Below are 26,483 nucleotides of genomic sequence, written 5' to 3'. Positions count from 1 at the left end.
CTACTTTGACTTTTTGGAGATAGAGTTCTATAGAGTCCAGGCTGTCCTTGAACTCACTTCGTAATTGAGGCTACCCTTAAACTCTTGATCCTCCTGCCTCTACCTTCCAAATACTAGGATTACAGATATGCACCACCATATCCAATTAATAACACTGTTTTCTTCTCCAACTTATTCGCCAAAGTACATCTCACACTGTAAACATGATTCTTGTTGCTGTAACCAATATATCGTGTGCAAATTGACCCATTGGCGACTAAGCATTCCTCACAACCCAACCCAGTGTTCTGGGTTCCAGAATGAAAGACACGTGCACATAGCCTTATATTTTAACGTGCCTTAAACAGCTCAATGGTCGGGCCACTCTTTTTTTTTTTTTTTAAAGATTTATTTATTTATTATATATAAGTACACTGTAGCTGTCTTCAGATACACCAGAAGAGGGCATCAGATCTCTTTACAGATGGTTGTGAGCCACCATGTGGTTGCTGGGAATTGAACTCATGACCTCTGGAAGAGCAGTCGGGTGCTCTTAACCGCTGAGCCATCTCTCCAGCCCGGTCGGGCCACTCTTAAACGTCCTCATGGATAACACCTCCCCTCTGATATTCCTGAGTTATTACTTACTAAAATCTACATTCCACTGTTTTTGCCCTAGATCCCGTTTTTTTTTTGGGGGGGGGGGTGCTGGGGCTGCTCTTCTTGGTTCTTACATGTTGGCTGTCTCTCCATCCTTTATTTCTCAGGCATGGCTGCTTCTCCTTTCCCTATGTGGCAGCTAACTGCTTCCTCCTCCATTCTGTCCCTCTCCTGGGATTCCTTAAAGTCCTGCCTCTGTCTCCCTGCCCAGCAGGCAGATGGCAACTTTATTTACCAATCAAAACCAACTAGGGGCAGACTCCCTCAAAGTGGATTCCCACATAATTTGGGGGACTGGATTAACATAAGTAGCATTGAACCAAACCCACAGCAGATTCTTTTAAAGGAAAATGGTAAATAACCCAAAAAACAAAACAAAAACAAAAACAGAAAGTTCTCATACCAGTCTGCTCACGGGACTTGTAAGACTGAAGAAGTAGAAAGCCCGGCTTGCAGGTTCATTAGCTTGTCTTGTATTTCCATGGTCTAGCTCCAGAAATATATAATCATGAGATGGAACACTTTTTCCTGTTCTAAAAATGTCAATTTCCTTGTTCAGTCTCCAACTCAGTCAATAGAAAGGTGTGAAGGACTGATGTTAACTGCTGGCCGGGGGTTGCAGAGTGTCCATAGCCTGTAGAACAGCAGTGCCTAGAGGTTCACGTTCCAAAAAAAAAAAGGATTGATTTTGCTTTTACAATAATTAAAAAGAAATGGAAAGGGGACTATGAATGCTCTCAAAATCAGATACTGAAGAATAATTTTTGGAGGCGTTCTGTGAGTTCCGTACAATTTAATTAGGATGGAGTCCCAGGCCACGATGCATTAGTATTGTACCCCCACCGGGAGCAGGGGTGGGGAGCTGGCTGCAGCAGGCCCTGGGCACCCACTTTGTCAGATACAATATAGCTAAAGACTTTGGATACAATGTAGCTAAAGACTTTGGACTCTGTGTTCTCACAGCTGCTGCAACTAATTTTCCAGGACAGTGCCAAATAATTGCCAAGGATGATTAAATTTAATATCCCTTTGGCATTCTAAGTTATGTCTTTGGGAAGAGAATCGATTTAATATTTAATACTCAAGATACGATTAAACCCTGGAAAGTAAATAAATAAATCATGCCAGGGAAGAAAAAGCAGATATATTCCACTGTAGCTATTACATTTAGAAAAATTAGATTACGGAGAACTTCCAAGTTTCTTCATCAAATTGTTTTATTCTCCATGCAAATTTTCCAACTCCGTTGTGCTTCACTTGGATGGTAGTGATGCGTCCTTAGACATACTGGCAGGAGACATATGCACCATTGGCTCTCTTCAGCCCGCCCCCGGGACTAGATCGCTAGATTGGGGTTAGACCTGAGACCAGCATGGCTGGCTGAAACTCCCTGGAAGAACCGGGATCCAGCTCCAGCCCTGCTGGGTCACTGCTAGGACTTTATTTGGTTCTTTCCGTTCTGGGAGCTGTTTGGTTGCATCCCAGAGATGGGTGTTCCATAGACCTCTGCATGTGGGAGGCTTTTGCATCTAGGTTCTAGTGGCCCTGTGCATCAATCTGGCTTCAGAAGCATAGGTTCCAGGGCAGTGGTGGAGGCTGTTCAGGCAGGGTAGAGGTCTTCATGGTGGAACCTGCTGGGAGAGCAGCTCACTCCCAGGGTCCCGTAGCTCCCGTTTGGCAAGTGGAAGCCCCATCACTTCTAGGAAGGGATATGCCTCACCACTTGCTCTATTTTAAATAGTAGAAAGCTATACTGCTCTTCATAAAACACTTTCACCTAATTAAATACTAAATAAAGAAAGAGCGAAGAAATCATCCGGGAGCCTACCATCCAGAACAAAAGTCAAGTTTGGTCTTTGTTTCTATATACTTAGATTCAGGTACATCCTCTTGAGGTCCACAAAACACTGTTGTTCTCCAAATAGTGGCATCTTGTCAGCTTTTCCAGGCCTGCTAAAGGAAGGTCAGAGCAGAAGAATGCCCACCATAGGGAGTGTGCTTGACTTGAGTAAAGGGTCTATGCTGGCTAGCCTACGTCAACTTGACACACAATCTAGAGTCATCTGAAAGAAGGAGTCCTTAATTGAGAAAACGCCTCCCTAACTTAGTAAGGCGGTTTCTTAATTAGTGGTTGATGGGAGATGGACCAGCCCACTGTGGGTGGTGCCATGCCTGGGCTGGTGGTCCTAGGTTCTATTAGAAAGCAGGCTAAGCAAGCCAAGGGAAGCAAGCCACTAAGTAGTGCCCCTTCGTGACCCTCCTCTAGGTTCTTGCCCTATTTGAATTCCTGTCCCAACTTTCTTTGCTGGTGAACAATGTTATAGAAGTGTAAGTCAAATAAACCCTTTCCTTCCCGGCTTTGCTTTTTTTTTTTTTTTTTTTTCGGAGCTGGGGACCGAACCCAGGGCCTTGCGCTTCCTAGGTAAGCGCTCTACCACTGAGCTAAATCCCCAGCCCCACCAGCTTTGCTTTTTGATCATGGTGTGTTATCCAGCAATAGAGAGCCAAACTAAGAGATGGTCCCTGTATGGACAACTCACTATCTTTATATTTTGCAGTGTATCCACTGAGTGGTAAAACAGAACTTTAATGAGCACAGAAAACTGGCAGTGTCCACCCTGAGTTCCCAGTACAGCACACCAACCTTCCACAGCACCCACCTCACACCCGACCTCATTTTCCCTCCTAGGGACGATCCTCCTGCCCTAACTCTCATAGGCAGAGTGAAAGAGGGACACTAAAAATGTGTGTTTACTCATCTAATATTTGTTATTAACATTCATAATCAATTTGTAAATTTTATTACTTAATATTTACAAGAAAACAATTGTATTGACCATGAAGACAAACCGTTTGGTAATCTTTATTTTTTGACAATATTTGGTTGTCCTTAGGCCATTCCAGCAGATGTTTCCAGCATTCCTCAGATAGAAAACTTCCTGGAGGCTGTATAAAATGGTACAGCATTTGCATAACATCTATGAACCTCTTTCAGAATAGCTTAATTAGTCTCTAGACTTCATATACTGTTGAGCACTACTTAAGTACTAAGTCTGTAATTGTTCCACTATATAGTTCAGGAAGCAATTACAAGAAAATGCCTCTGCATTCAGCACAGATGCATTTTTTTCTCCAGATTCAGAACCCCGGACGGGAAAGGTCAACTGTCCCCAAACACAGGCCTGGGACTGGGAAGGTACAGAAGCCTGAGTTCGATCCCTAGAACCTACAGCAGAAGGAGAGAACTCACAAAAGACCGTCCTTGTTGTAATCACATGAGGTTTATTGATAGCAACCAGTGCACTGGGGTCGAGAGTCGTATCCCACGCAGGGGCAGTGGAGTTCGACCTGGAGAGGCTGGGAGAAGAGGTATTTAAAGGGAGAAACCACAACCCGAGGGGGCAGGGATGGCATCATTGGAAAGTGTGTAGAATAACAGTGAAAAATCACAAGGAAAACCTTTCTGTCCCCCAAGATTGTTTCCTAGGAGAAGCTGTCTCCTGCTTTCAAGATTGTTTAACTCCATGGTCCACTAGATCCTAGGAGAAGTTGCTTCCTGCTTCTCAAGATTGTTCTCTAAGATTTATGGTCAGCTAGTTTCTGGGAGAAAGCTGTTGAGCTGGCCAGTGTAATTACCTATTCTATAGCCCTAGGAGAGGCTTCTTGGAACATACAATTCTGGGGCCTAACCTGTTTTGTTTTGTTTTTTTTTTCTTCTGCTCTAAACTTTGTGTCTAGGGGGCCAACTTTAAAACTTTTACCTTTCAGTGTTTTTATTTGCATTCAATTCTAAAAGGTCTCTAATTTTTTTCTTTATTTATTTCTGTCTTATGGTGGTTTGAATGAAATGTTGCCTGTAGGCACCTATATTTGAATATTTAGTTCCCAGGTGGTTGACAATTCAGAAAAGATTATGAGATGTGCCACTGGGGATGGGTTTTAAGGTTTCCAAAGCCCATTTTATTCCCTGTTTTCTTCCTTTCTACCTCTCTGTCTCATGCTTGTAGATTCAGATATAAACTCTCAGCTACTTCTCCAACATCATGCCTGCCTACCTGCCTGCTGCTATGACAGACATAGACGCTAGTCCTCAGAAAATATAAGGCACTGACAAACTATTTTTCTTTAAATAGTTTCCATGAGTGTGTATACTTCTGCCATATCTAATGTTGACATCCAACTTTATGGTGGTTGGATAAGATGCAGGACAAAAGGTTTTTAATTTTTCAGACTTGCTTTAAGTCTAAATATGTGGACAGTTTTGGAGAAAGTTCCATGGTTTGCTAAGATGAAGTATATTCTTTGGTGTTTGAGTAAAATGTTCTATAGACATCTGTTAGGCCCATTTAAATTATGATGTTATTTAACTCCAATGTTTCTCTGTTTAGTTTTTGTCTGGATAACTTGTCTATTGTCAAGTGTAGGGTATTCAGGTCACCCACTACCCCTGTAAGGGTTAATATGATTTTAGCTGTAATAGTGTTTCTTTTATGAATTTGAGTGCCCTTGGGTTTGGTGCACAACTGTTTATAATTGTAACTTTAATGAGATTGTAGTATTTCCCCATATCTCTTCTAATGATTTTTGAAGTCTATTTTGTCAGACATTAAAATAGCTACCCTTGGCTTGCTTCTTGATTCTATTTTATTGTAATACTTTTTTTTTTAATCCTTTTTCCCTAAGGTAATATCTGTTCTTGATGGTGAGGTGTGTTTCTTGGATGTGGAATAAAGATGGATCCTGTTTTCCAATTCCATTTGATAATCTATGTCTTTTTATGGGGAAATTTAGATCATTAGTATTGAGAGTTATTAGTGTTTATTACTTCTACTATTTTGTTGCTGCAGTGTGCCCCTATCCCATGACTAGCTGTTTTGGAATTATTTATTCCTTGTATCTTCTTAGGTTAATGTTTTCCTTCTAGCAAGTTATGTAGAAATGGATCAATGAGCAGAAATTGCATAAATTTGTTTTTGTAATGAAAAGTTTTTCTTTCTCTGTCAATTGTAATAGATAGTTTTGCTGGGTATAATAGATGAGGCTGACATCTGTGACATCTCACAGATGAATTCTATCCAGGCTCCTCTGACTTTTAGAATCCTCATTGAAAAGTCAGCTGTTATCTTAGTTAAGGTTTTAGTGCTGTGAACAGACACCATGACCAAGGCAATTCTTATAAGGACAACATTTAACTGGGACTGACTTACAGGTTCAGGTTCAGTCCATTATCATCAAGCCAGGAACATGACAACACCCAGGCAGGCACAGTGCAGGAGATGCTGAGAGTTCTACATCTTCATCTGAAGGCTACTAGCAGAATACTGACTTCCAGGCAGCTAGGATGAGGGTCATAAAGCCCATATCCTAGTGTCATGTCTACTCCAAAAAGGCCACACCTACTCAAACAGGGCCACACATTCACCTACTCAAACAGGGCTAGTACTCCCTGGACCCAGCATATACAAACCATCACAGCTGTTATTCTAATGGGCCTGCTTTATGTCTTTTGATTTTTTCCCCTTACAGCTTTTAATACCCTTTTTATTTGCATACTTAGTGTTTTAATTATTATGTATCATGGGGAATTTTCTTTTGGTCCTATCTATTTGGTGTTCTGCATGCCTCTTACTCCTTGATAAGCATCTTTCTTTTTGAAGGGACTCTGGCCATCTCAAGTGTGGTGACAATCAAGTGTGGTGAGCATAGCTCTGACAGGCCTTGCCATTCTCTCAGATTCCCTCTGCCTTCCTAAGAAAAGCAACAAACAAACAAATTAAATTACATTCCTAAAGCTAGCCACCAAGGTCTATTCCCTTATTTGGTCATTTCCTTCTCCTACGACTGACCACCAAGGGCCAGCTAACAAAGTATTGAAGTCCAGAATTTAAAAGTCCCCTGTGGCTCACATGTGCAATTAAAATTAAACACCTCATCCTAACACAGGGTTTCCCCCTGTACCTTTATAAACCACCATTTTCTTATGTACAACCTCTGTCTACTCTCTAGTCAGAGGCAATCCTTTGTCCTCCTGCACAAATAATCCCCTCCTCCCTCTCCCTTTCCCCTTTTCCCCTCTCTCTTTTGTTCCCTTCCCCCTCTCCCTCTTCCTGTATCTCCTGTCTTGGTCCCTTATTCCTGCCCTCTGTCCTCTGGGGCAAATAAATTTCCTTTGTATGAGAGCTTGGTCTGAGAACTTGGTCTTGGGGGTCCTGAGCCAATACTTTCCCTTTTGCTTTTGACTGGGGAAACACTTCCTTCTTGATTTTTCTTTTCTGTGCCTTTGACCTATGTTCTTCTCCTTCCTCAACACCTATCATTCATAGGTTTGGTGTTTTTTTTTTTCAGTGTCCCAGATTTCTGGATGTTTCCTGCCTAGATTTTTTTTTTAGATTTAATATTTCTTTGACCTAGCTATCTGTTTCTTCTGTTTCTTCTTCCTTGTCTTTAAGACCTGAAATTCTTTCTTTTATGTCTTTTCTTTCTTTTGTGGTATTTTGTTTTGTGAGGCCTTCGGAGGCTTTTGTTTGAACTCCTGAGTTTTCCTTCCTAATTTTATTTCAGTTGAATTTTCTTTAGGGGTTCTATTTCCTTGTTAAAATCTACTTTTGTCTCTTGATTTTTTTTTCTTCATTATTTCATTGAAAAGATGGTGGTTTCTCTTTAAGATCCTCAAACATATTCATAATTACTATTTTGAAGCCCTTATCTTGTGTTTTGGCTGAATTGCTTTTCTTGAGGCAGTAAGGTTTCTGGCTTCTGGAGGTGGTTATTGTTTTAGTTGTTCATATTTGTGTATTTGCTGGCCTCCAGGCATCTGAAGTTACACTGGGTGAGGTGCTTGTTGGTGTAGACATTGACTTCATCTTTGTTTGGTAGGTGTTCTGTTGTCGTCGACCGTTCTGGGTCCTATCTAAGTGTGGCAGCTATGGGATCCCTGGTTCCCAGTCTGTGGTTCTCACAGGTTACTCCATCAGGAAGCCCCTGCTTGAAGTCTCATTGCAGAGCTGCTGTAAAGCCAAGAGAGTCTCAGTACTCAGAAAAATCAAAGCACTAGCTAAATTCAAAAAGAAAGTGGACTGGTCCCACACCTAGCCTGGGAGATTATGTTCTATCTTAGGGATGCTGCTGCCCCTCTAGAAAGCATCCTCGGGATAATTTCCAAACGTGTGAAGTGACATTTACTGTAGGAGCTCTGAGACTTGATGATCAAAAGGAAATCTATTTCCTGGAGCCAGTATCACAGGCTCATCTTCCAGAAGCAGGGGGTTGGGTGTGGGGGTCTCACATTGCACCTTTCTGCCGCATGGTTTAAACCATGAAGGCTCCAAGAGCATCCAGGGAAAATTAGCTCCAGACCTCCTGTGGTGCAATTACTCCTCTGACACCTTTAAGCCCAAAGAATTAGCATGCCCTGCCAGGGAGTCTGCTGACTGCTCATTAGCAATTGCACTCGCAACTTTAGAGGAATTAATTTTCCATTTTGACCTGTGAGTTCCAATCAATGTTAGCATTAATCAAATGCTGGGTGAATTACAGACACACTTTTCTTTATGCCACCTGCCTGCGGCAGGGGTGAGAGGTGGCCCAAGTGTGATAGCCAAAAGGCAGATTCCTTTGCCTCTGGTCTTAGCTGGAGGAGCACCGCACAGTAGGAGGAAACTTTGTTAATGGAGCGGGATGGGGAACCAAGAGACATAAAAGTCAGCAACCAGAGAAACCCCACACACATTCCTCTGATTTCATCACAACAAAGCTTTACAAGACACAGAGCCACGGAAGCAGCGGGTGTACAGCAGGACTCTGGGAAGGATCAAGGTAGAGTCCAAGAGATTAATCCTTTCTTCTGTCCTGTTTCACCTCCCTGTAAACGGAGGGGGAGGTGGAGCGGAAACAGAGCCCCTTTGGCGACAGAAGCTGCCTCCGGAAAATGCCTTGAAACAGAATCAACAAGATTGACGTGCCGGCAGGCAGGTAACAGCTTTGAAAGAGAAAGAAATATCAGAAGATCTACGCCAGTTGTTTTTTTTTTTTTTTTTTAACTAAATGGGGAAGGTGGGGAGCAGTCAAAGAGGATCTGTTGTAATTACTCAGAGAGGAAGTCCCCAATGAACCTGAAAACAAAGCTCCGAAGCAAACGAAAGAAGTGAAATTCAAAGTACTGTTTATGTAACCTTAGGGGTTGTACACAGAGGACTCACACAGCCTGAACCCAGCAAGGAAGGAAGAGGGGCTGGTTGAACATGAAGAGGGGGTTTGGCAGAGGGTCAAAGAGAGTGAACGGATGTGGGGGGGGTAGGAGAACCGAGTGGGCAAAGCTTTTATGTTAAAAGAAATTTAACAAAACTCAAAGCCTGATTGCTGAAGAGAGGTGGAGTGGGTGGAGAGCTGGGGGCAGAGGGTTGGCAAGGTAATACTGCCTTAGCCTATCATGCGTCCCAGACAGAGTTTGTACTGCCAATCTGGGCCCCCCGAGGTCTGCAGTCCAGGCATGAAGCCAGCGTTACTGTGCCCAGGCCTATTGCCACCACCTGATGCCACTAGGCCAAGATAGAGGTGAGTCTACTACAGAAAACACCCAAGCCAGACTGTGTATCCCTTCCACGTGTTCTCAGTGCCACACTGCCAAAACTGCCAGGGAGCCTTCCTGGAGTACTCCATGTGACTGAGTCTGCTCTGGTCTCCCCCAGAGTCATTAGTTGAAACTCAATCCCTAGGATGGTGGCTACAGGGTCTTTAGCAAAAGTAACAAGAGCACAAAAGAGCCCATCTCCCGTCTTTTATTTTGTCTGGCATTTCTGTCTCCTGCCACCCGAAAACTGTGCCAGAAGCCACAACAAAAAGAAAGGCCTCCTAGATGTGGAACAGTACTTTCTGAAGCATCGTGCCCAGGGACCATGATGCACCAAAATAGGCATGAGATAAATGCTGGCTGAATGGATAAGAGGATAAGCCTCAAGAGAACAGAAGGCTGAGGCCACTCAGCTTGAGGGAAGGGGCATCACACACCTACTGGAGCCAACATAGCCTCCCCTGTGTGATGACTGGACCATTGGAAACGAGACTGAAAGCTTGCACTGATGAGGAAGGTGGTCTGGTGGGAGCATCTCTTAATTGCCCCAGGTAGGAAAGGAGAAGCAACAGGGAAGACATTCTGGGTCAGGTGGTTGTAGTGCAGCTACCATGGCATTACTTCCGGGGCCTGATGATGTCAAGTGGACCCTCAGGCTGGGCCTGCATGAATTTGTATCTACTGCTTAAGAAAAGTTTTTACCTTGGCAGGGGTTGAGAGTCACCACTGGACTGCTTGCTCCACGGGGTTCCCACAGCCATGTTAGTCACCCTTTGGGAAAGCGGTGGCATATAATGAGGGTTTTCGGTGTTAGTTATATCTGGGCATCTTCCTGCTCTCTGTGAAATTGCTCCATCGAGTTGTTAAAAGGCACTCTGAGGAGTGGAAAGGCTGCTGGCCGTTCATGTAAGGTCCCCAGGATCTGTGGTTCTGGGGTGGAGAGAGAATATGAGAGAATAAGAACAAAGGAGTTGGCACTGGAGAGATGGCTCAGCGGTTAAGAGCAGTGGCTGCTCTTCCAGAGGTCCTGAGTTCAATTCCCAGCAACTGCATGGTTGCTTATAACCCTCTGTAATAGAATCTGATACCCTCTGATAGTATGTCTGAAGAGACAGACAGTGAACTCACATGCATAAAATAAATTAAGTCTTTTTTAAAAAAGAAAAAGAAGAACAAAGGAGTCCAAGGCTACTGTGAACAGAAATACAGTCATCTGCCTTAAGCCACTCTGCCTGGAAGGAGGGAAGGCCTAAACAAGTCATTGTAATCCAAATCAAGGTAATCAAGTCAGTACACTTATTTTCTGATAGCCACTAACCCCAAGAGCTGCTCGTAGATAGCGTGTAGCTGGGAGGTAGGAGTGATGGCCAATGGAGTCTTTTAATGGCTATCGAAACGCTGATGTCGTTCACAGCATCAACTGTCCTCCATCTTAGTCTGTCCTGAGATGTCATGCCAGAACTCCTAAACTTGACTTATAAAGAACAGCATTCCATTCCTTACAGTACTGAAGCCCGAGAGGAAGGCACTGGCACCTACTGGTGACCTTTGACTGTGACTCCTATGGCAGGAGGCAGAAAGGCAGGAGACTGGCTGACAGAGCAAGAAGAGCTGACACTTTTCAAACTAACCCATGCTTGCAAAATGGACACTGAGGACAGATCCCACTCTGACCACCTCTTAACAGCCACTAGGAAAGTCACCCCTCCATGGAAAAGGCATGTCAATACTCAACACCACAGAGGGATACACATCCAGGCCATAAACTTGGGGTGGGGGCCGTACACTGAAATCAGAGCGCACCCCCAACCTCAATGACAGATGCTTAAGGGGTTTTAAAGTGAGGATAATTGAACTAAAAAAATGTATGAGGTGGGGCTGGAGAGATTGCTCGGAGGTTATAAATGGCTCTTGGAGAGAACCCATTCCCAATACCCACATTCAACCACCATAACCCCAGTGTCAGGGGATCTAATACCCTCTTCTGCACTCTATGGAACATGAAAGCAAAACACCTGCCACACACATTTTTAAAAATCAGCAAAACAACAAAAATGGTGGAAAATGCATAGACTATAGGAAGACATGAGAAGAACTGGCTACATGTTGGGGTTCATGGTGTCATCCTGGGTGGAGCAGCAAGTGACTCTGCAGGAGGGAGATGGTCAGACCCTGGTGGGGAAAGCCAGAGGCAGGTGGACAGGGGCTAGCATCTCAGTACAGCGATGAGTGCCTCGCCACCTTCCACGGCCCTGCTCTGGCCTTGTGCTTCCTATTAGCAAGACAGCTCGGGTGTTAAACTGGGGCCTATCCATCAAAACCCAAACACTGTTGGGAAAGCCTTCGGCGTTTCCTCTCCTTGGTGGACAGGACTTGATGGGGGCACAGTCCAGTTACCCTATTGGTGATATACCTGCAAATGAAAGCTCTGGAAAGACAGGAGATGTGGAGTCAGGGAGTGTGTGTGTTGTGCTCCCGTGGACATGAGTGTGCACAGATGGGATAGCCACTCCTACTGCCTCCCTAGGAGTCCAGCCCTCAGCACAGGGCTTACTTATTAGCAATATCAACACTAGCAGATTCCACTCCTCTACCCATCCACATCAGTGCCCAGTATCCTAGGAAGTCTGTTGCCACCAACAGTAATGCGACCCAACCCCTGGGTCTCATAATCAGGAGGACGTAGTGGACTAGGAGCTCCTATTTCTTGATCTGCCATCCCATAGGCTTCTTTAACATGTGGTTCCACTGAGGAAGAAAATTACTTTTGTCTTCAAAATCCTTTCTTTCCTTGTGGCTTTATCAGTTTCTGCCTCAAGGCCCCTGGAGGAAGACAGTGTCTCAGGCTCCCGTCTGAGTCAGGACTGCCTACCACACTTCAGCATGAGGAAACTTCATCTGTAGGCAGGCAGGATATCTAAGACACTTGTGATATCCAACATTTTACAGTGATAATCACTCTACAGTGATGGGACAGAACATTAAGAAGCCATGTAAGCGGGGTTGGGGATTTAGCTCAATGGTAGAGCGCTTGCCTAGGAAGCACGAGGCCTTGGGTTCGGTCCCCAGCTCCGAAAAAAAGAAAAGAAAAAAAAAAGAAGCCATGTAAGCTCAAACACACATGGGAAACCTACGGAAAGTGCTTTCTAGTGTGGGAAGTACGCACAGTAGCATAGACGCGGTAGCAGAAGGGGGGGATGATATCAGAGAGAGGTAGAGCTACAGGCCTAAAACATTTGCCATCCTGTCATGCTGAGAACTGTTCTAACGTGGTTGGCAACCCCAACTGGACAACTGTTGAAATACGGTCCTGAGCTGAAGCTGACTGTCCACAGGTGAATTTGACCATCCCTCCCCAACCCTAGCCCCTCCCCAGAGATGCCAAGCTGGAGGGTGTAGGGAACAATATTGAGGAGACTTTAAAAAATGTATCTGAGCCTTTGACCTGGGGTCTCAACATGTTTTTTAAAGATTTGTTGACTTTATGCGTATGCGTGCTTTCTTTGCATATATACCCACATGTCAGAAGAGGTCATCAGATCCCATTACAGATGGCTGGGAGCTACCATGTGGTTGCTGGGATTTGAACTCAGGACCTCTGGAAGAGCAGGCAGTGCTCTTAACCTCTGCTCCATCTTTCTAGCCCTGAAAAGGATGGCTTTTTATTCTATAAAAACATAAACAAATTACGAATTCACGGTAACCTTCTTGAAATCAACAACACAATTTTAGAAGTAAAAACCAGACTTGCAAAATAGAAACCATTACCTTGAAGACTAGAGGGGAAGCAGAAAGTAGAAACAAAATGACATTATTAGCAGTTGTTCCCGGGTTGGGGATTTAGCTCAGTGGTAGAGCACTTGCCTAGCAAGCGCAAGGCCCTGGGTTTGGTCCACAGCTCTGAAAAAAAAGAAAAAAACAAAAAACAGTTGTTCCCAGTGACAACCATGGTGACAGTGTCAGCTCACAGCAGAACATTGCTTAACACCTTGGTCCAGCAATTTAATTTTCTCCTTCTCCTTTGTACACACCAGCCTTTTACGACTAGCATGGATTGTTATGGGAAAGAGATATTTCTGTTCTCTAGGGTTCTCTTTATTCATTTGTATTTCTGCAGTGGGAATGACATATAAGGTTTTCCCATGAAGCAAGGCATTTGACCCATGGCAGAGTGCACCTACTGTTGAGTGAGGGGCATTCTTGTTATAGACCAAGGAGAAATGGAGAGAGGAAGCACAAGTCTGTTCATGGATGCATTGTGGATGTCAATCTGTGTGTTCTAAACTTGTAAAACAGAAGTAGAGAAAGATAATCTTGGACTGACAGATACTACTGTGCCTCGTTTGGTTGGGACCTTAAAGAGTTAGGAGAATCTGAAAGCTTTTTAACCTCTTCAAAGAAGATGATGTCCACCAATAAATTGTCAGAAAGCCCTTAAAAAAGAAGGTAAGAAGCCAAGGACCAAAGCACCCAAGTTTCAGCATCTTGTTATTCCATGTGTCCTATAACACAAATGCCAACGTATTGCTCTGAAGAAAAAATGCTCTAAGAAAAACAAGGAGGAGGCTACAGAATAAGCTAAACTTTTGACCAAGAGAATGAAGGAAGTCAAAGAAAAGCACAAGGAACAGATGGCCAAGAGATGTAGGCTGTCCTCACTGAGAGTTTCTACTTCTGAGTCCAGTCAAAAATAAATCTTTAAGAGTAACAAATAGGGGCTGGGGATTTAGCTCAGTGGTTAGAGTGCTTACCTAGGAAGCGCAAGGCCCTGGGTTTGGTCCCCAGCTCCGAAAAAAAGAACCAAAAAAAAAAAAAAAAGAGTAACAAATAAATAACCATACCTTGAAAAAATCAAAACAAACAACAAAAAAACAATAACATCAAAATAAAAACAATGCAAGCTATCCTCTACAACTCACACTTTTTTCCATTCTCTCTCTCCCTCTTCCTCCCTTACTCCCTCATCTAGATAGATAGATAAATAGATAGATAGCAATATAGATAGATATAGAGAGATATAAATATAGATATATGATATATATGTAATATATATCATATATATATATTAGCTGAATGGATTTAAAGAAACAGAACATGTGTGTCTGCTGTCTACAAGAAACTCACCTCAGCTTTACAGATGGGCACAGCCCACCCTATCTACTGGATTCAATAAAGAGTACAAACATTGAAAAGAGCACAAGCTAAAATGAAGATGGATTTGAAACACTCAGGAGAAAGCTAACAACTAGAAGAGATCAAGCAGGAGACAGATAAGGACTCAAAGATAAAAGTTGAGAATTTAAACAAAATAAGCAAAGAAAATGGAAACAAAATTTTATGCACAGAATAGCTACATTTAGAAAATGCGGGGCATCCCCAAAGATAAAAACTTCAAATTAGGGCTGGAGAGATGGCTCAGAGGTTAGAGCACTGACTGCTCTTCCAGAGGTCCTGAGTTCAATTCCCAGCAACCACATGGTGGCTCACAACTGTCTGTTATGGGATCTGATGCCCTCTTCTGGCATGCAGGTGTACATGCAGGCAGAAAGCTGTATGATGTATACATAATAAATAAATGTTTAAAAAAAACTTCAAATTACAGGCATAGAAGAGGGAGAATAATTTTAGGTTAATGACACAAATCAAATTTAAGCAATATTATAGAAAAATCTGCCCCCAACCAAGCAAAAACATACACATACAAATACGAGAATCACGGAAAACCCCAATTAAACAAGACCAAAAAAGAAACACCACAGCATATTATAAGCAAAACAGTAAGACATGATATGGAAAGCTGTAAGAGAAAAACATAAGTCATGTATAAAGGAAAGCCAATAAGAATAATACTTAATTTCTCAATGGCAGCTCTAAAAGTCAAGAAATCCTGGAGCAATATATGCCAAGTGCTAAAATACCACAACCACCAACTGGACTACTATACCCAACAAAACTATTCACCATAGTTGAAAAAGAAAGATTTTTCTATGATCCAAATAATCTTTTTTTTTAAATAATATCAAACAGGGCTGGAGAGATGGCTCAGCGGTTAAGAGCACTGACTGCTCTTCCAGAGGTCCTGAGTTCAAATCTCAGCAACCACATGGTGGCTCACAACCATCTGTAATGAGATCAGATGCCCTCTTCTGCTGTGTCTGAAGACAGCGACATAAATCATATATATATATATATATATGTATATATATATCAAACAACAACAAAAAAATCATTAAGCAGAATACTAGAAGCAGTATTTTGAACTGAAGATAGGAATATGAATAAATAAGAAACTCTAGAAAGAAAATAAATGTATAATTTAAACCAGAATACCATGAGAAGTTCTTCGGCACATTTCTCTTTTCAAAGTCAAGTCATGATAAGCAAGACCAGCAAAGCATTGCACTGTGTAGCAATGCAAGCTACACTTTCACTGTCTGTGGGATTCTATATTCTTTTCAAACATCGAAAATCCTCTCAAGCATCAGCTCCAGCAACACATCACATACCTTCTCACAAGACAGCTTCCACAGAACCATCACATGACACAACTGAAACCAGAAATTTCCTCAATAACTATGTTCAAACAACAGGAAGAAGAGGAGAAGGTGGAGGAGGAGGAGGAAAAGGAGGGGGAGGAGGAGGAGGAGGAGGAGGAGGAGGAGGAGGAGGAGGAGGAGGAGGAGGAGGAGGAAGAGGAGGAAGAGGAGGAAGAGGAGGAAGAGGAGGAGGAGGAGGAGGAGGAGGAGGAGGAAGAAGAAGAAGAAGAAGAAGAAGAAGAAGAAGAAGAAGAAGAAGAAGAAGAAGAAGAAGAAGAAGAAGAAGAAGCAGAAGAAGAAGCAGAAGAAGAAAGAGCTGAATTAGATAAGGACATCAATCCAAGCTATGACTGTTGAATTCAGTTAAGAGATAGAATTGCTGAAGAAAAGCCAAAGTGAAATGATTCTGGAAATTGAAAACCTAATAAGCCAAATAGTAACTTCAATGGAAAAATCTCCCCAACACCATGGATTGTTTGGAAAGCAAAGTCAGGACTCCAAGACAAGGTAAAGGAATTGAACTGCTAGGGGTTGGGGATTTAGCTCAGTGGTAGAGCGCTTGCCTAGCAAGTGCAAGGCCCTGGGTTCGGTCCCCAGCTCCAAAAAAAAAAAAAAAAAAAAAAAGGAATTGAACTGCTCTGTAGAGCTCAATGAGAATTTTTTTAAAATATATGAAAACCTAACATACAAATTATAGGCACAGGAGAAGAACACTACAATGAAGGTATGGAGAAAATTCTCAACACAACCAAAGGAGGAAATGTCTCAAACCTAAAGAAAGGGATGCCCATCTGAGTTCAAGAGGCCTACTGAACTCCAAATAGCTGGGACCAGAAAAGAAACTCCCCATGATATATTATAGCTAAAACATTGAAACGTAGAATACAGAAGAGGCATTGAATGTTGTTATAGAGAAAGGTCAAGTAACCTCTAAAGGCAGGTCTGTCAGAATAACACCTGAATTTTTTTGACAGAAACTTTAAAAATGAGAATGGCCTGGAAAAAATGCTTTCTAACTTCAAAAGACCACAGTGATTGACGAAGCACAATACCATTAAAACTGAAAAAGAAATAAAATTTTTCTGTGATAAAAACAAGTTAAAGTAATGGATGACCACTAAGCCACCTCAACAGAAGATATTAGTAGGAATATTTCAGTCTGAAGGAAAGAATAGACACACTTGAGATATCATAAGAAATAAATAATCAGTGCAGGACAGTTAATCAAAGAAAGTCTAAAAACACAAAATGACAAAATAACAGGAATTAAACCATTTTCAATGATAATTTCTAATATTTGTGGATTTAATTCATATTTAAAAGACACAAACTAAGCTATGTGTGGTAGAAAATAACTTTAATTCTAGCACTTGGAGGTAGAGTCAGGTGGATCTCTGTGAGTCTGAAGCCAGCCTGGTCCACATAGAGAGCTCCAGGCCAGTCAGAGCTATATGAGATCTTGTCTCAAAGTTAAGACACAGATTAGTAGATTGGATTTGTTGCCCTCAAACAGCATATATCAGTATCAGTGATAAAAACTACCCTATGGTAAAAGGATAAAAGAAGTTTTCCAAGAAAATATAACTAACAATGGCATAGCTCTTCTAATTTCAGACAAAGTAGACTTTAAGCCAGAAGTAATCAGAAGAGGTAAGGTACACTTCTGCAATGGTTTGAATAGGAATGGCACCATAGAATCATGTGTTTGAATGCATGGCCCTTAGGGAGTGGCATTATTAGGAGGTATGGCCTTATTGGAGTAGGTATGTGTCACTATGGGAGCGAGCTTTGAGGTCTTAGTTAGGGTTTTTATTGCTTTGACAAAACTCCATGACCAAAAATCAAGTTGAAGAGGAAAGGGTTTATTCAGCTTACACTTATGTATTGCTATTCATCACTGAAAGAAGTCAGGGCAGGAACACAAATGGGGCAGGACCCTGGAGGCAGGAGCTGATGCACAGGCCCTGTGGAATCCTATTTTGTAAATCTATTAAAGAAAATTATTTTTAAGTCCAAATAGAGAAACTGCATGAGTAGATAATGTTCCTCCCAAAAGCCAAACGTTATTAAATGAAAATCCCGGTACCAAGTATATTTATCTATGATCTGTTTGGCCAGCAAGGCTCCAGAGGGCCCCATCAGTGCAGGCCATAGCCAATGTCCTTGGATGTCCACCCACTAGTAGGCCCTGAAGAAGCCACACACACAAGTTGTGTGACACTGAGGTGGGGAAGCCTGGCCTGAGCTGTAAGGTTGCCTTCCTGCTGGGCAGATTGCATAGCGCCATGTAGGCTATACTGGTGGACAAAGTCACCAACAGCCTGCAGTCACCTGAGAGGAAAGCCTCACGTGAGAAGCTGCCTGGAGCACATTGTCCTCAGCACATCCGTGGGGACTCTCTTGATTATTAATTGATGGAGGAGGAGCCATCCCACTCTTGAAGGTCTTGACATTTCTAGGCAGGTGACCCTGCACATTTATAAAAGAGCTAATTATGAGCCAGAGAGTGGTCCGGGAAAGTGGTAGTTCCTCCATGTTTCTACTTCAAGCTCCCACTTCAAATAAATCCTTTTGTCCTCTAAATTGCTTTCAGTCTCCGTGTTTTATTACAGTAACAGAAAGGAAACCGAAAAAAAGTGAATATTAACTATCCTGTGGCCAGCGAGGCCCTGGGTGGAAGCTCTGGTCGAATGGTGTGTGATTAGGGAACAGGGACAGTAGGAGCCAAGACATACTAAACTTAACATAGTAGAGGAAAAATCTAGTTCCCTAGGCAACAGGGATAACCAAGATACCTGAGCCTACTTCCTTGTCCTAACCCAAAGTCACATCCTGGCCTGAAGCCTGCTTCTTTCTTCTGGCCCAATGTCAAATTCCTGACAAGTTTCTAGCAGTGGCCCCAAAATCTCTCTCTCTCTACACATCATCTTTCAGACAAAGCAGCAGCCTACAGAATAGGGGAAACCCATTACCAATTGTACATCTGATTGAAGGTTAGTACCTACAAATATACAAAGAACTAAAAAACTGAACATCGAAAAAAGATTTAAAAATTGGGTACAGAACTAAGCAGAGGATCTGGGAAGATGACACACAAGTGACCAGGAAACACTTATCTGTATAGCCACCGTGGACGTCAGTGTGGAGGTTCCTCAGAAAGCTGAAAATCAATCTACTTCAAGACCCAGCTATACCACTCTGGGATATATATCCAAGAACTCTACACCCCACTGCTTGCTCATCCCTGCTCTATCAGCATAGCCAATTGGAAACAGTTCAGACAGCCACCAGGGATGTGTGCATAATAAAAACATGGTACATTTGCACAATGGAACATTGTTGAGCAGTTTAAAAAAAATGAAAATTGTAGGTAAATGGTTGGAACTAGAAAAAAAAAACCATTCTGAGTGAGGTAACTCAGACCTCAACAGACAAATGCTGTATTTTCTCTTACACGCAGATGTTAGCTTTTAAGCTTTGATATGTGTCTTTCAATCTGGATAACCACAGAGGTTAGGAACCTGGAAGGGGTCAGGGTCAGGTAAGAGGATCTCTCAAGGAAGAAAAGGTAGAATAGAATGTTATGGAGCACATGGGGATGTGGAATGGAAGGATTAAATGAAGAGGACATTAGGAGTTAAAGATGAAAATGGAAATATGAGAAGGGACAAAGAACACTAAAGGTCTTTTTCAGTGATCATATGGAAAGCGATTACTGCAGGAGCTTCCTAAAACATACATGTACATGAGAAGACTTTAACAAAGCCCCCAGTTAGACATCTTATGCCACCAAGTAAAAGCCTCAGTGCAGGAAATGGGTTACATCTTGTTGAGTCATTGAACAAAAGGGTCGCATGGAAACCTCACAAACATCTCGGGGGGCTGTTGCCAAGGACATTGGTTACCCTCCATAACCATGATATCGAGGCCTTATATCTGCAAGTAACACTGGACTAGCAGTCGTGGTACTGGAAGTTACTTTCCATGCTGCTGGAGGAGAAACTTCACCATCAATATCACCCAGCCACAAAGCCTGTGACCTACAGCAGCTGACAAGACATACCAGAACGTTTAATTGGATTTAAGGCCCACTCCATGAGGTGGAAGCCATAACTGACTAAAATGTACAAAAGAGCCTGAGACTAGATAGTGCATTGGTCCAGAGGAAAACCTACAGCTATTATTCTACTAAAGGAATAAAACAATAAAATGAATTCTAATGACATATTGTTATATTTATAGATCATCACCTTGTTCATCCCTCATCAGAGAAATTTCTTCTTGCAATAACGCAGAGGCCACAAGTGGACAACGTTCAGAGAATGAGACTTTGAAAGCTCTCAGTTCTAAATGTGATATCTTCATCAAACCCCTCCGTGAGGTCACAGGGACCCATGTGGAGAAGAGACAGAAAGACTGTAAGAGCTAGAGAGGTGGGGGATGACTGCAAAGAAACATCTTCCAAATACAACTGCTGATGTGCAGTTAATGCACCATGAACTCTAAGATACTATATCACCATGCACAAGATATGCACAGGTCCAGATTAGATGGGGCATCAACACTGGGACAGGGAAGGGAAAGCAGGATCCTAATCCTAACCAATAAGCTATCTTGAGTTGATACCCATTGGAAAAGTGAAAATCAGTTTGTTCCAACAGAGTGTCACTGGGTTTATGAACCATACTCCAGGTAGGTGCCTTATGCCCATGTAATAGCTGGCCAACTCAAAATGAAATCCACTAATTTTTGTAGATTTTTCATTTCATCTTGTCATTCTTGTCTTATTTATTTTTGTTTATTTGTTGGATTTTTGTTTTGTTTCATTTTTGTTTTGTTGTTTTTTGATTTTGGTTTCTGGTTTTTGTGGGTTTTTATAGAAAAGGGGGAAGGGAAAATAGAGTCGAATGAGTAAGGAAATGGGGAAGACCCGGGAGACATTGGAGTAGTGAAAACATGAGCAAATATATGGGAAAAGTTTTAATAAAATTTTAATTAAAAGTATACATATATCTATGTAACTGATAAAACATCAATTTTCTCTGGTGCTGGAGTTTCGCCTGTCTATTAGCAGTACATACTAAGTTTTGCCCTTAAGACGCCTGCATTCTAGCAAGCTTGTTCTGCTTTCGGTAAAACTAGAATGTCTCTGTTATTCAAGGGTGGAAACAAAGTAACAGTGACTTACTGTTTAACTTAAAACTTCAGTTTACGGGGTTGGGGATTTAGCTCAGTGGTAGAGCGCTTGCCTAGCAATCGCAAGGCCCTGGGTTCCGTCCCCAGCTCCAAAAAACAAACAAACAAACAAAAAAACTTCAGTTTATATTGGAATGTGAATGGCAAAAGCCGCTGGGAATAAAGGAAAGATTGGCTTTCACTTTGCAACATTAATACGTTGAAAGTGACATGAGTGTGTTAAAGAACGTCTTTACTTTTTAGCTTCTTCAGAGCTCACGGTCCCTGCTATTCTACTGATGTACCTGTACATTTTCCAACTGTCAGTAACCCAAGTATCCTGAGATAGCCCATGAAATTCTCAGAACTGTGCTATAATTGAATCTTCCAGTTTTATGTGCTGATAAAGTGCATTTTTATAAAATTCTGCTGAGAATTTTGACTTCCACTAGGAAAATGTCAAGGTGCCCCGAGTGGCTCATTCTGTGGTGTGGCTGGGCTCCCTCTGCCCTCCTTCCTACTCATCTGTAGACAAATTGATTACCTGTGAGTGTGAAAAAAAATGGTGGCTTTGTTTTGCTTCTGTTTTTGGCGAATAAGACGACACAAAAGGGATGTTCGTTTCTAGTCATTCCAGTGAAAATTCTGTTATTAACACAAGCAGAGGTCTCTGCTGAGACCAAACTTCTCTACCCCCTCTGGGTCCCCTTCACACAGAAACTTTGCCAAACTGGAGAAGGCCAAAGGCATCCCGCCTGCCATACATTGTGGGACTTTTTCAGAAAAGCTGCCCTGGACCTGCTGGACAGCAGGGAACCTTTCCTGGACTCAGGGCAGCAGTAAATGACTCCGGGTTGGATATTAACCTGGGAGTCCTCCTGGCCTCATTCTTTGTAAATCCTAAAGGCTGTAGGTACATGCTGTGTAACTGGAAGTTCTGGATATTGTAAGACCGTATTTCCTGTGGAGTTGTGTTTCCAAGGCAACAGACCTGTATCTTATCTGATACGGAGACAAAGAGAGACAGAGAGAAGCTAAGAGGGACAGAGAGAGATTGGAAGATTGAGAGATTTATTACTATGGCTTCCAGACTTATAGTAGATATAGGTAGGTAGTCTAACAGTGGCTACCTCACAACGGAGTGACCAAGAATCCAGTAGCTGTTCAGTCTATGAGACGGGATGCTTCAGCAGTCCCAATATGGCACCTAGAATCCGCTAGTCCTGGAGGATTCCTAAGGAGATACTGGTCTTCAGTCTATGCTGAAATCCAAAACAGTAGACTCTAATATTAGCAATGCAGTACCTCTGAGCAAGATCCCAGAGAGCAAAGGCAAGCAGGCAAAAAGCAAAAGCTTCCTTCTTCACACCTTCTGTATGGGCAGCCATCAGAAGGATTTTGGATGGGTCTTCCCATGTCAAATAATGCAGGACAGGAGTGTCCCCTGCTTTGGTTTTACTAGTTACCAGGGGCCATCAGACTGACAACCAAGATCAGCTGCCACAAGGGTAACTCCAGTGCTACACACTCTCTCTGCTTTGTTCAGCCAGCTACACAAGCAGGACAGAGGAGTCCCAGTCTGCCAGGCTGAAGTCGGCTGCTAAGATCTGAGTGGTGTTTACCTGTCACCCTGAAAGTTATGGTAATGACAGAAAGCTTGAGAGGCGAGGTGTTTGCAGAAGCATCATTGTGGTGCTGGAGGCTGGAGCTGGAGGCTGAAGCTGGATTCATTAGAGAAGTCAAGTTACTGGCCTAAGAACTGGCTGTCTTCATGTTCAGTTGGTGCCAGGAGGCAAACGGTGCTAAGACATTGTAGTGGCTATTCCTGGTTGTCAACTTGACTATCTCTGGAATGAACTACAGTCCAGAATGGAAGGCTCACCTTCGATCCTGATCTTGAGGCTGGGAGCTACAAGTTTCTGACCTGGATCTTGGTATGGAGGTCTTGAGGCATAGTGGCTATGAATCCCAGGAGCTTAAGGCAAGGAGATCTCTGAGTTCAAGGTCACCTGGGACAAAGCAAGTCCCAGACCCAGGCATGGTGGTACACACCTTTAGTCTCGAACACAACTTCTGCTGGAGATTTACATAAGGACATTGGAAGAAGGAAGAGTCTCTTTTGCCTGCCTGCCTGCCTGCCTCATGGGACTAAGCCACTTGGACTTTCTTTCACAGCTGCTGCTAATCATTGTTGGAGAGTTGGACCACAGACTGTAAGTCATCAACCAATTCTCTTACTATATAGAGACTGCCCATAAGTTCTGTGACCCTTGAGAACCCTGGCTAAGACAGACATGATATGCGTAAAAGTGCTCAGCAAAGCAAACTGTGCCAGGAAGAACTCAAAAAGGTTGCAAAGGCAACTGGCTCTGGCAAGTTGGAAGGGAGAGCAGCCACGGCAGTGATCTGTCAGTCAGTCTTCTTCCTCCTGTCACCAAACCAGTTCACAGTCCTAAAAACTAACTTCCCTAAAACCGTCTAACTCCAGTTCACACTATTAATGACTAATAGTTTTAGTTAGGGTTCCCATTGCTGTGAAGAGACACCATGACCACAGCAACTCTTATAAAAGTAAACATTTAATTGGGGCTGGCTTGCAGGTTCAGGGGTTCAGTCCATTATCATCAAGGTGGGAACAGGGCAGCATCCAGGCAGGTGTGGTACAGGAGGAGCTGAGAGTTCTACATCTTCATCTGAAGGCTGCTAGAAGACCATCTGTCTTCCAGGCAGCTAAGAGGAGGGTCCCAAAGCACATCCTACCCTGTGACACACTTCCTCCAACAAGGCCACACCTTGTAATAGTGCCACTCCCTGGGCCAAGCACATGCAAACCACTACAGCTCCTTAAAACCACCTAATTCTGCTGTTCGTTAGCTTTCTGTAACAGCTCTCCATGGGTCAGAGTCATGACTCTAGAACTAAGCTCCTCCAGGACAAAGCATATGTAACCCTCTCTTGTTCCTGGGGGGTTGTCACAGTATATTACAAGCCCCAAGTACCCAGTAAGTTCTTCCTGGATTATATTTTATTTATTTTATGTGTGTACACTGTCACTATCTTTAAACACACTAGAAGAGGGCATCTGACTCCATTACAGATGGTTGTGAGCCACCATGTGGTTGCTGGGAATTGAACTCAGGACCTCTGGAAGAGCAGTCAGTGCTCTCAACTGCTGAGCCATCTCTGCAATCCTTCTTCCTGAATTATATAAGAGGTCTGGAGCAAAATTGAGACCAGGGCCCTGGAAACACAGAACCACTACAATAGGTTATATCAAAGCCAGTTGTCCCAACACAATGAAAACGAGAGTGGGTAGAGAATATTACCCTCTAGACACACATGAGACAGAATCAGGCCATTCTCTCAGCTGAAGGAATATGGCACACAGCTGCCACTCTTACTGCTTTACTGCCAAAATGATTTTCCGCCTTTACAGAAGACTGTGCTAAGCTCAGCATCGCTTCAAACAGTCCTCACCTGTAAAGATCTAAGTACAACAAAGGCTTGCTAGCCACACTGAAAGCAAACAATAGCAATTTCCTTCACAGTGAATGATAGCTCTCTCCCTTGGTAAGGGAAGCTCACCTTTTTGTCATGGCGTGTTCTACTGTCCCACAATGCCTGCCATCCAGACACAACATCAACAGCTCTGCAGAGCTGCCAGGGTGGTTGTCCCAATTCAGGCAAATTTTGTCTGCTTCTTACACTGTTGAGATGTCTCTCCCAGGACTTCGTCTCATATCATACAGAGTAGAGTTGCTTGAGGCCCCATCTCCAGGAGACACACAGGTTCTAACATAAAGTCTTTGGTCAAAACCACAGCATTAAAGATGTCATTCATTCACTTACCTGTTGGAGAATGCATTGAGAACATGCTGTGTGCCGTGTTCCCTTAGTTCTGAGCTGAATCTATAAGTCAGCTTAGTTTCTACCAAGGTAATCTTACGGAGTGAATGATAGTTCACATTGCCCAGCACTTATGCCAAGGTTCAGCGAAGCCCTGTGTCTGACTCTCTACATCCACAGATTCTAGGCCCAAAGATTCAGAAAATGTTCTGACAAAAATCTGTATGTGCTGAGCATGTGCAGACCTGTCTTAGACCTGTCTTAGTTAGTGACTGCTGTGAAGAGACACCATGACCACAGCAACTCTTATAAAGGACATCATTTAATTGGGGCTGGCTTACAGTTTCAGAGGTTCAGTCCATTATCATCAAGGTGGGAGCATGGCAGCATCCAGGCAGGCCTGGTGCAGGAGGAGCTGAGAGTTCTACAGTTTCTCTGATGGCTGCTAGTGGAAGACTGGTTTCCAGGCAGCTAGGAGGAGGGTCTTAAAGTTCATACCCACAGTGACACACCTACTCCAACAAGGCCACATCTTCTCATAGTGCCATTCCCTGGGCCAAGTGTATACAAACCATCACAAGATGTTTTCTGGTTTTTTGGCTCCTGAGCATTAATAATATCTTGTCCTATTTAGATGGGTTTCCTCAATGCTAGTAAAGAAGTCAGGACAGTGGGCACTCACCTGGTACCAGGAGGGCTTTCAGAACTGGAGTATTACAAAATAGAAGTTTCACAGATAGAATGAATGAGGCGTACAGAAGAGAGGGGCCCAGAGGCGGAGAATGGTGCCACACTCCAACAGTCCTCACCAGTAAAGACATGAGTTCAACGGAGGCTTGTTATTTATTCTGAGAGCAAACGACAATAGCAAAAATTTAAAAAAAATCATTAACCTAAAAACAGATGGAAACCTCTCCCGGATCAGAGGAGCCCCTTCAGCTGCCACAGCATGCAGTCCTAGTCAGAGGCTGCTACAGTGCCTGGAACAGTGGGAAGGCCCTCTGCCCTCCCCCCCTCCTCCTCCAGCCCCCGCTCTCTCATCCACAGCTCCTCACACACCGTTGTCACACCAGACAGCCAAGGTTCTGAGTATCATTCCCCTTAAGGATCAGGCCTAAACTTGCCCGTCCTTGCAGTGAGAGTGACTCACCTCTCCAGTGACCCTCATTGTGTCACAGACAAGCCCTTTGCTCAGATTTCTGTTCCCCATTCTCTATCAAGTCCAGTTCTTTCTGGGATTGTTCTGTGGTGTCAAAGACCATGCCCTGGGGCTCTGTCTGGGGTGAGTGAGTCTTCTGCTTACTTCTGGTGCTTTTATTGTATTCAGAGCCCATCACTTCCTGTGTGGCATTTACTCATGCAGGCAAGCCACTTCTGTAGTTGTGAAAGAGCTGAACCTCTTTGCAGATAATGGGGCCAGTCATCAGTGCAAACACAAAAAGTTTACAGCAATCAGAACCCTGGGATTTGATCCTTACTCCTCCAGGTGATGGGGTTGCGCTTACACTCACCCCATAGCAACAAAGCAAAAACATCAAAGCTCTGACCCAGCAGCCGGAGATCTAGGGCTGAGTCCCTGCACCAGTGATTTGAATAAAGCACCTTACTCAGCGATTCTGGGCTTCAGGTTTTCCACCTGTAAAATAGGTTGAAATGACTATCTTATACATTGGTCATGAGGTTTGTTAAGAGTTGGACCATGAAAAACATTTAATGCC

General features: G+C 43.2%; 1 long non-coding RNA gene across 7 annotated transcripts; it reads right to left on the bottom strand.

The window, feature by feature from the left end:
* Positions 1-382: 382 nt before the first annotated feature.
* On the bottom strand, positions 383-26,111 carry LOC103694417 (uncharacterized). 7 transcript variants are annotated; one of them, XR_015645811.1, is made up of 6 exons: positions 25,916-26,111; positions 25,448-25,613; positions 24,505-24,711; positions 12,977-13,108; positions 9,911-10,138; positions 383-1,290 (listed from the first exon to the last, which is right to left on the bottom strand). It is a non-coding gene; the product is annotated as an uncharacterized LOC103694417 (long non-coding RNA). The 7 variants fall into 7 exon arrangements; XR_015645812.1 differs by lacking the exon at positions 383-1,290 and adding an exon at positions 7,504-7,646 and having other exon boundaries at positions 24,505-24,768; XR_015645809.1 differs by lacking the exon at positions 383-1,290 and adding an exon at positions 7,504-7,646.
* Positions 26,112-26,483: the final 372 nt, after the last annotated feature.

This window comes from Rattus norvegicus, chromosome 20, assembly GCF_021556685.1.
Source record: "Rattus norvegicus strain SHRSP/BbbUtx chromosome 20, alternate assembly SHRSP_T2T, whole genome shotgun sequence".
Taxonomy (NCBI): Eukaryota; Metazoa; Chordata; class Mammalia; order Rodentia; family Muridae; genus Rattus; species Rattus norvegicus.
This window is presented reverse-complemented; position numbering and strand designations above follow the sequence as displayed.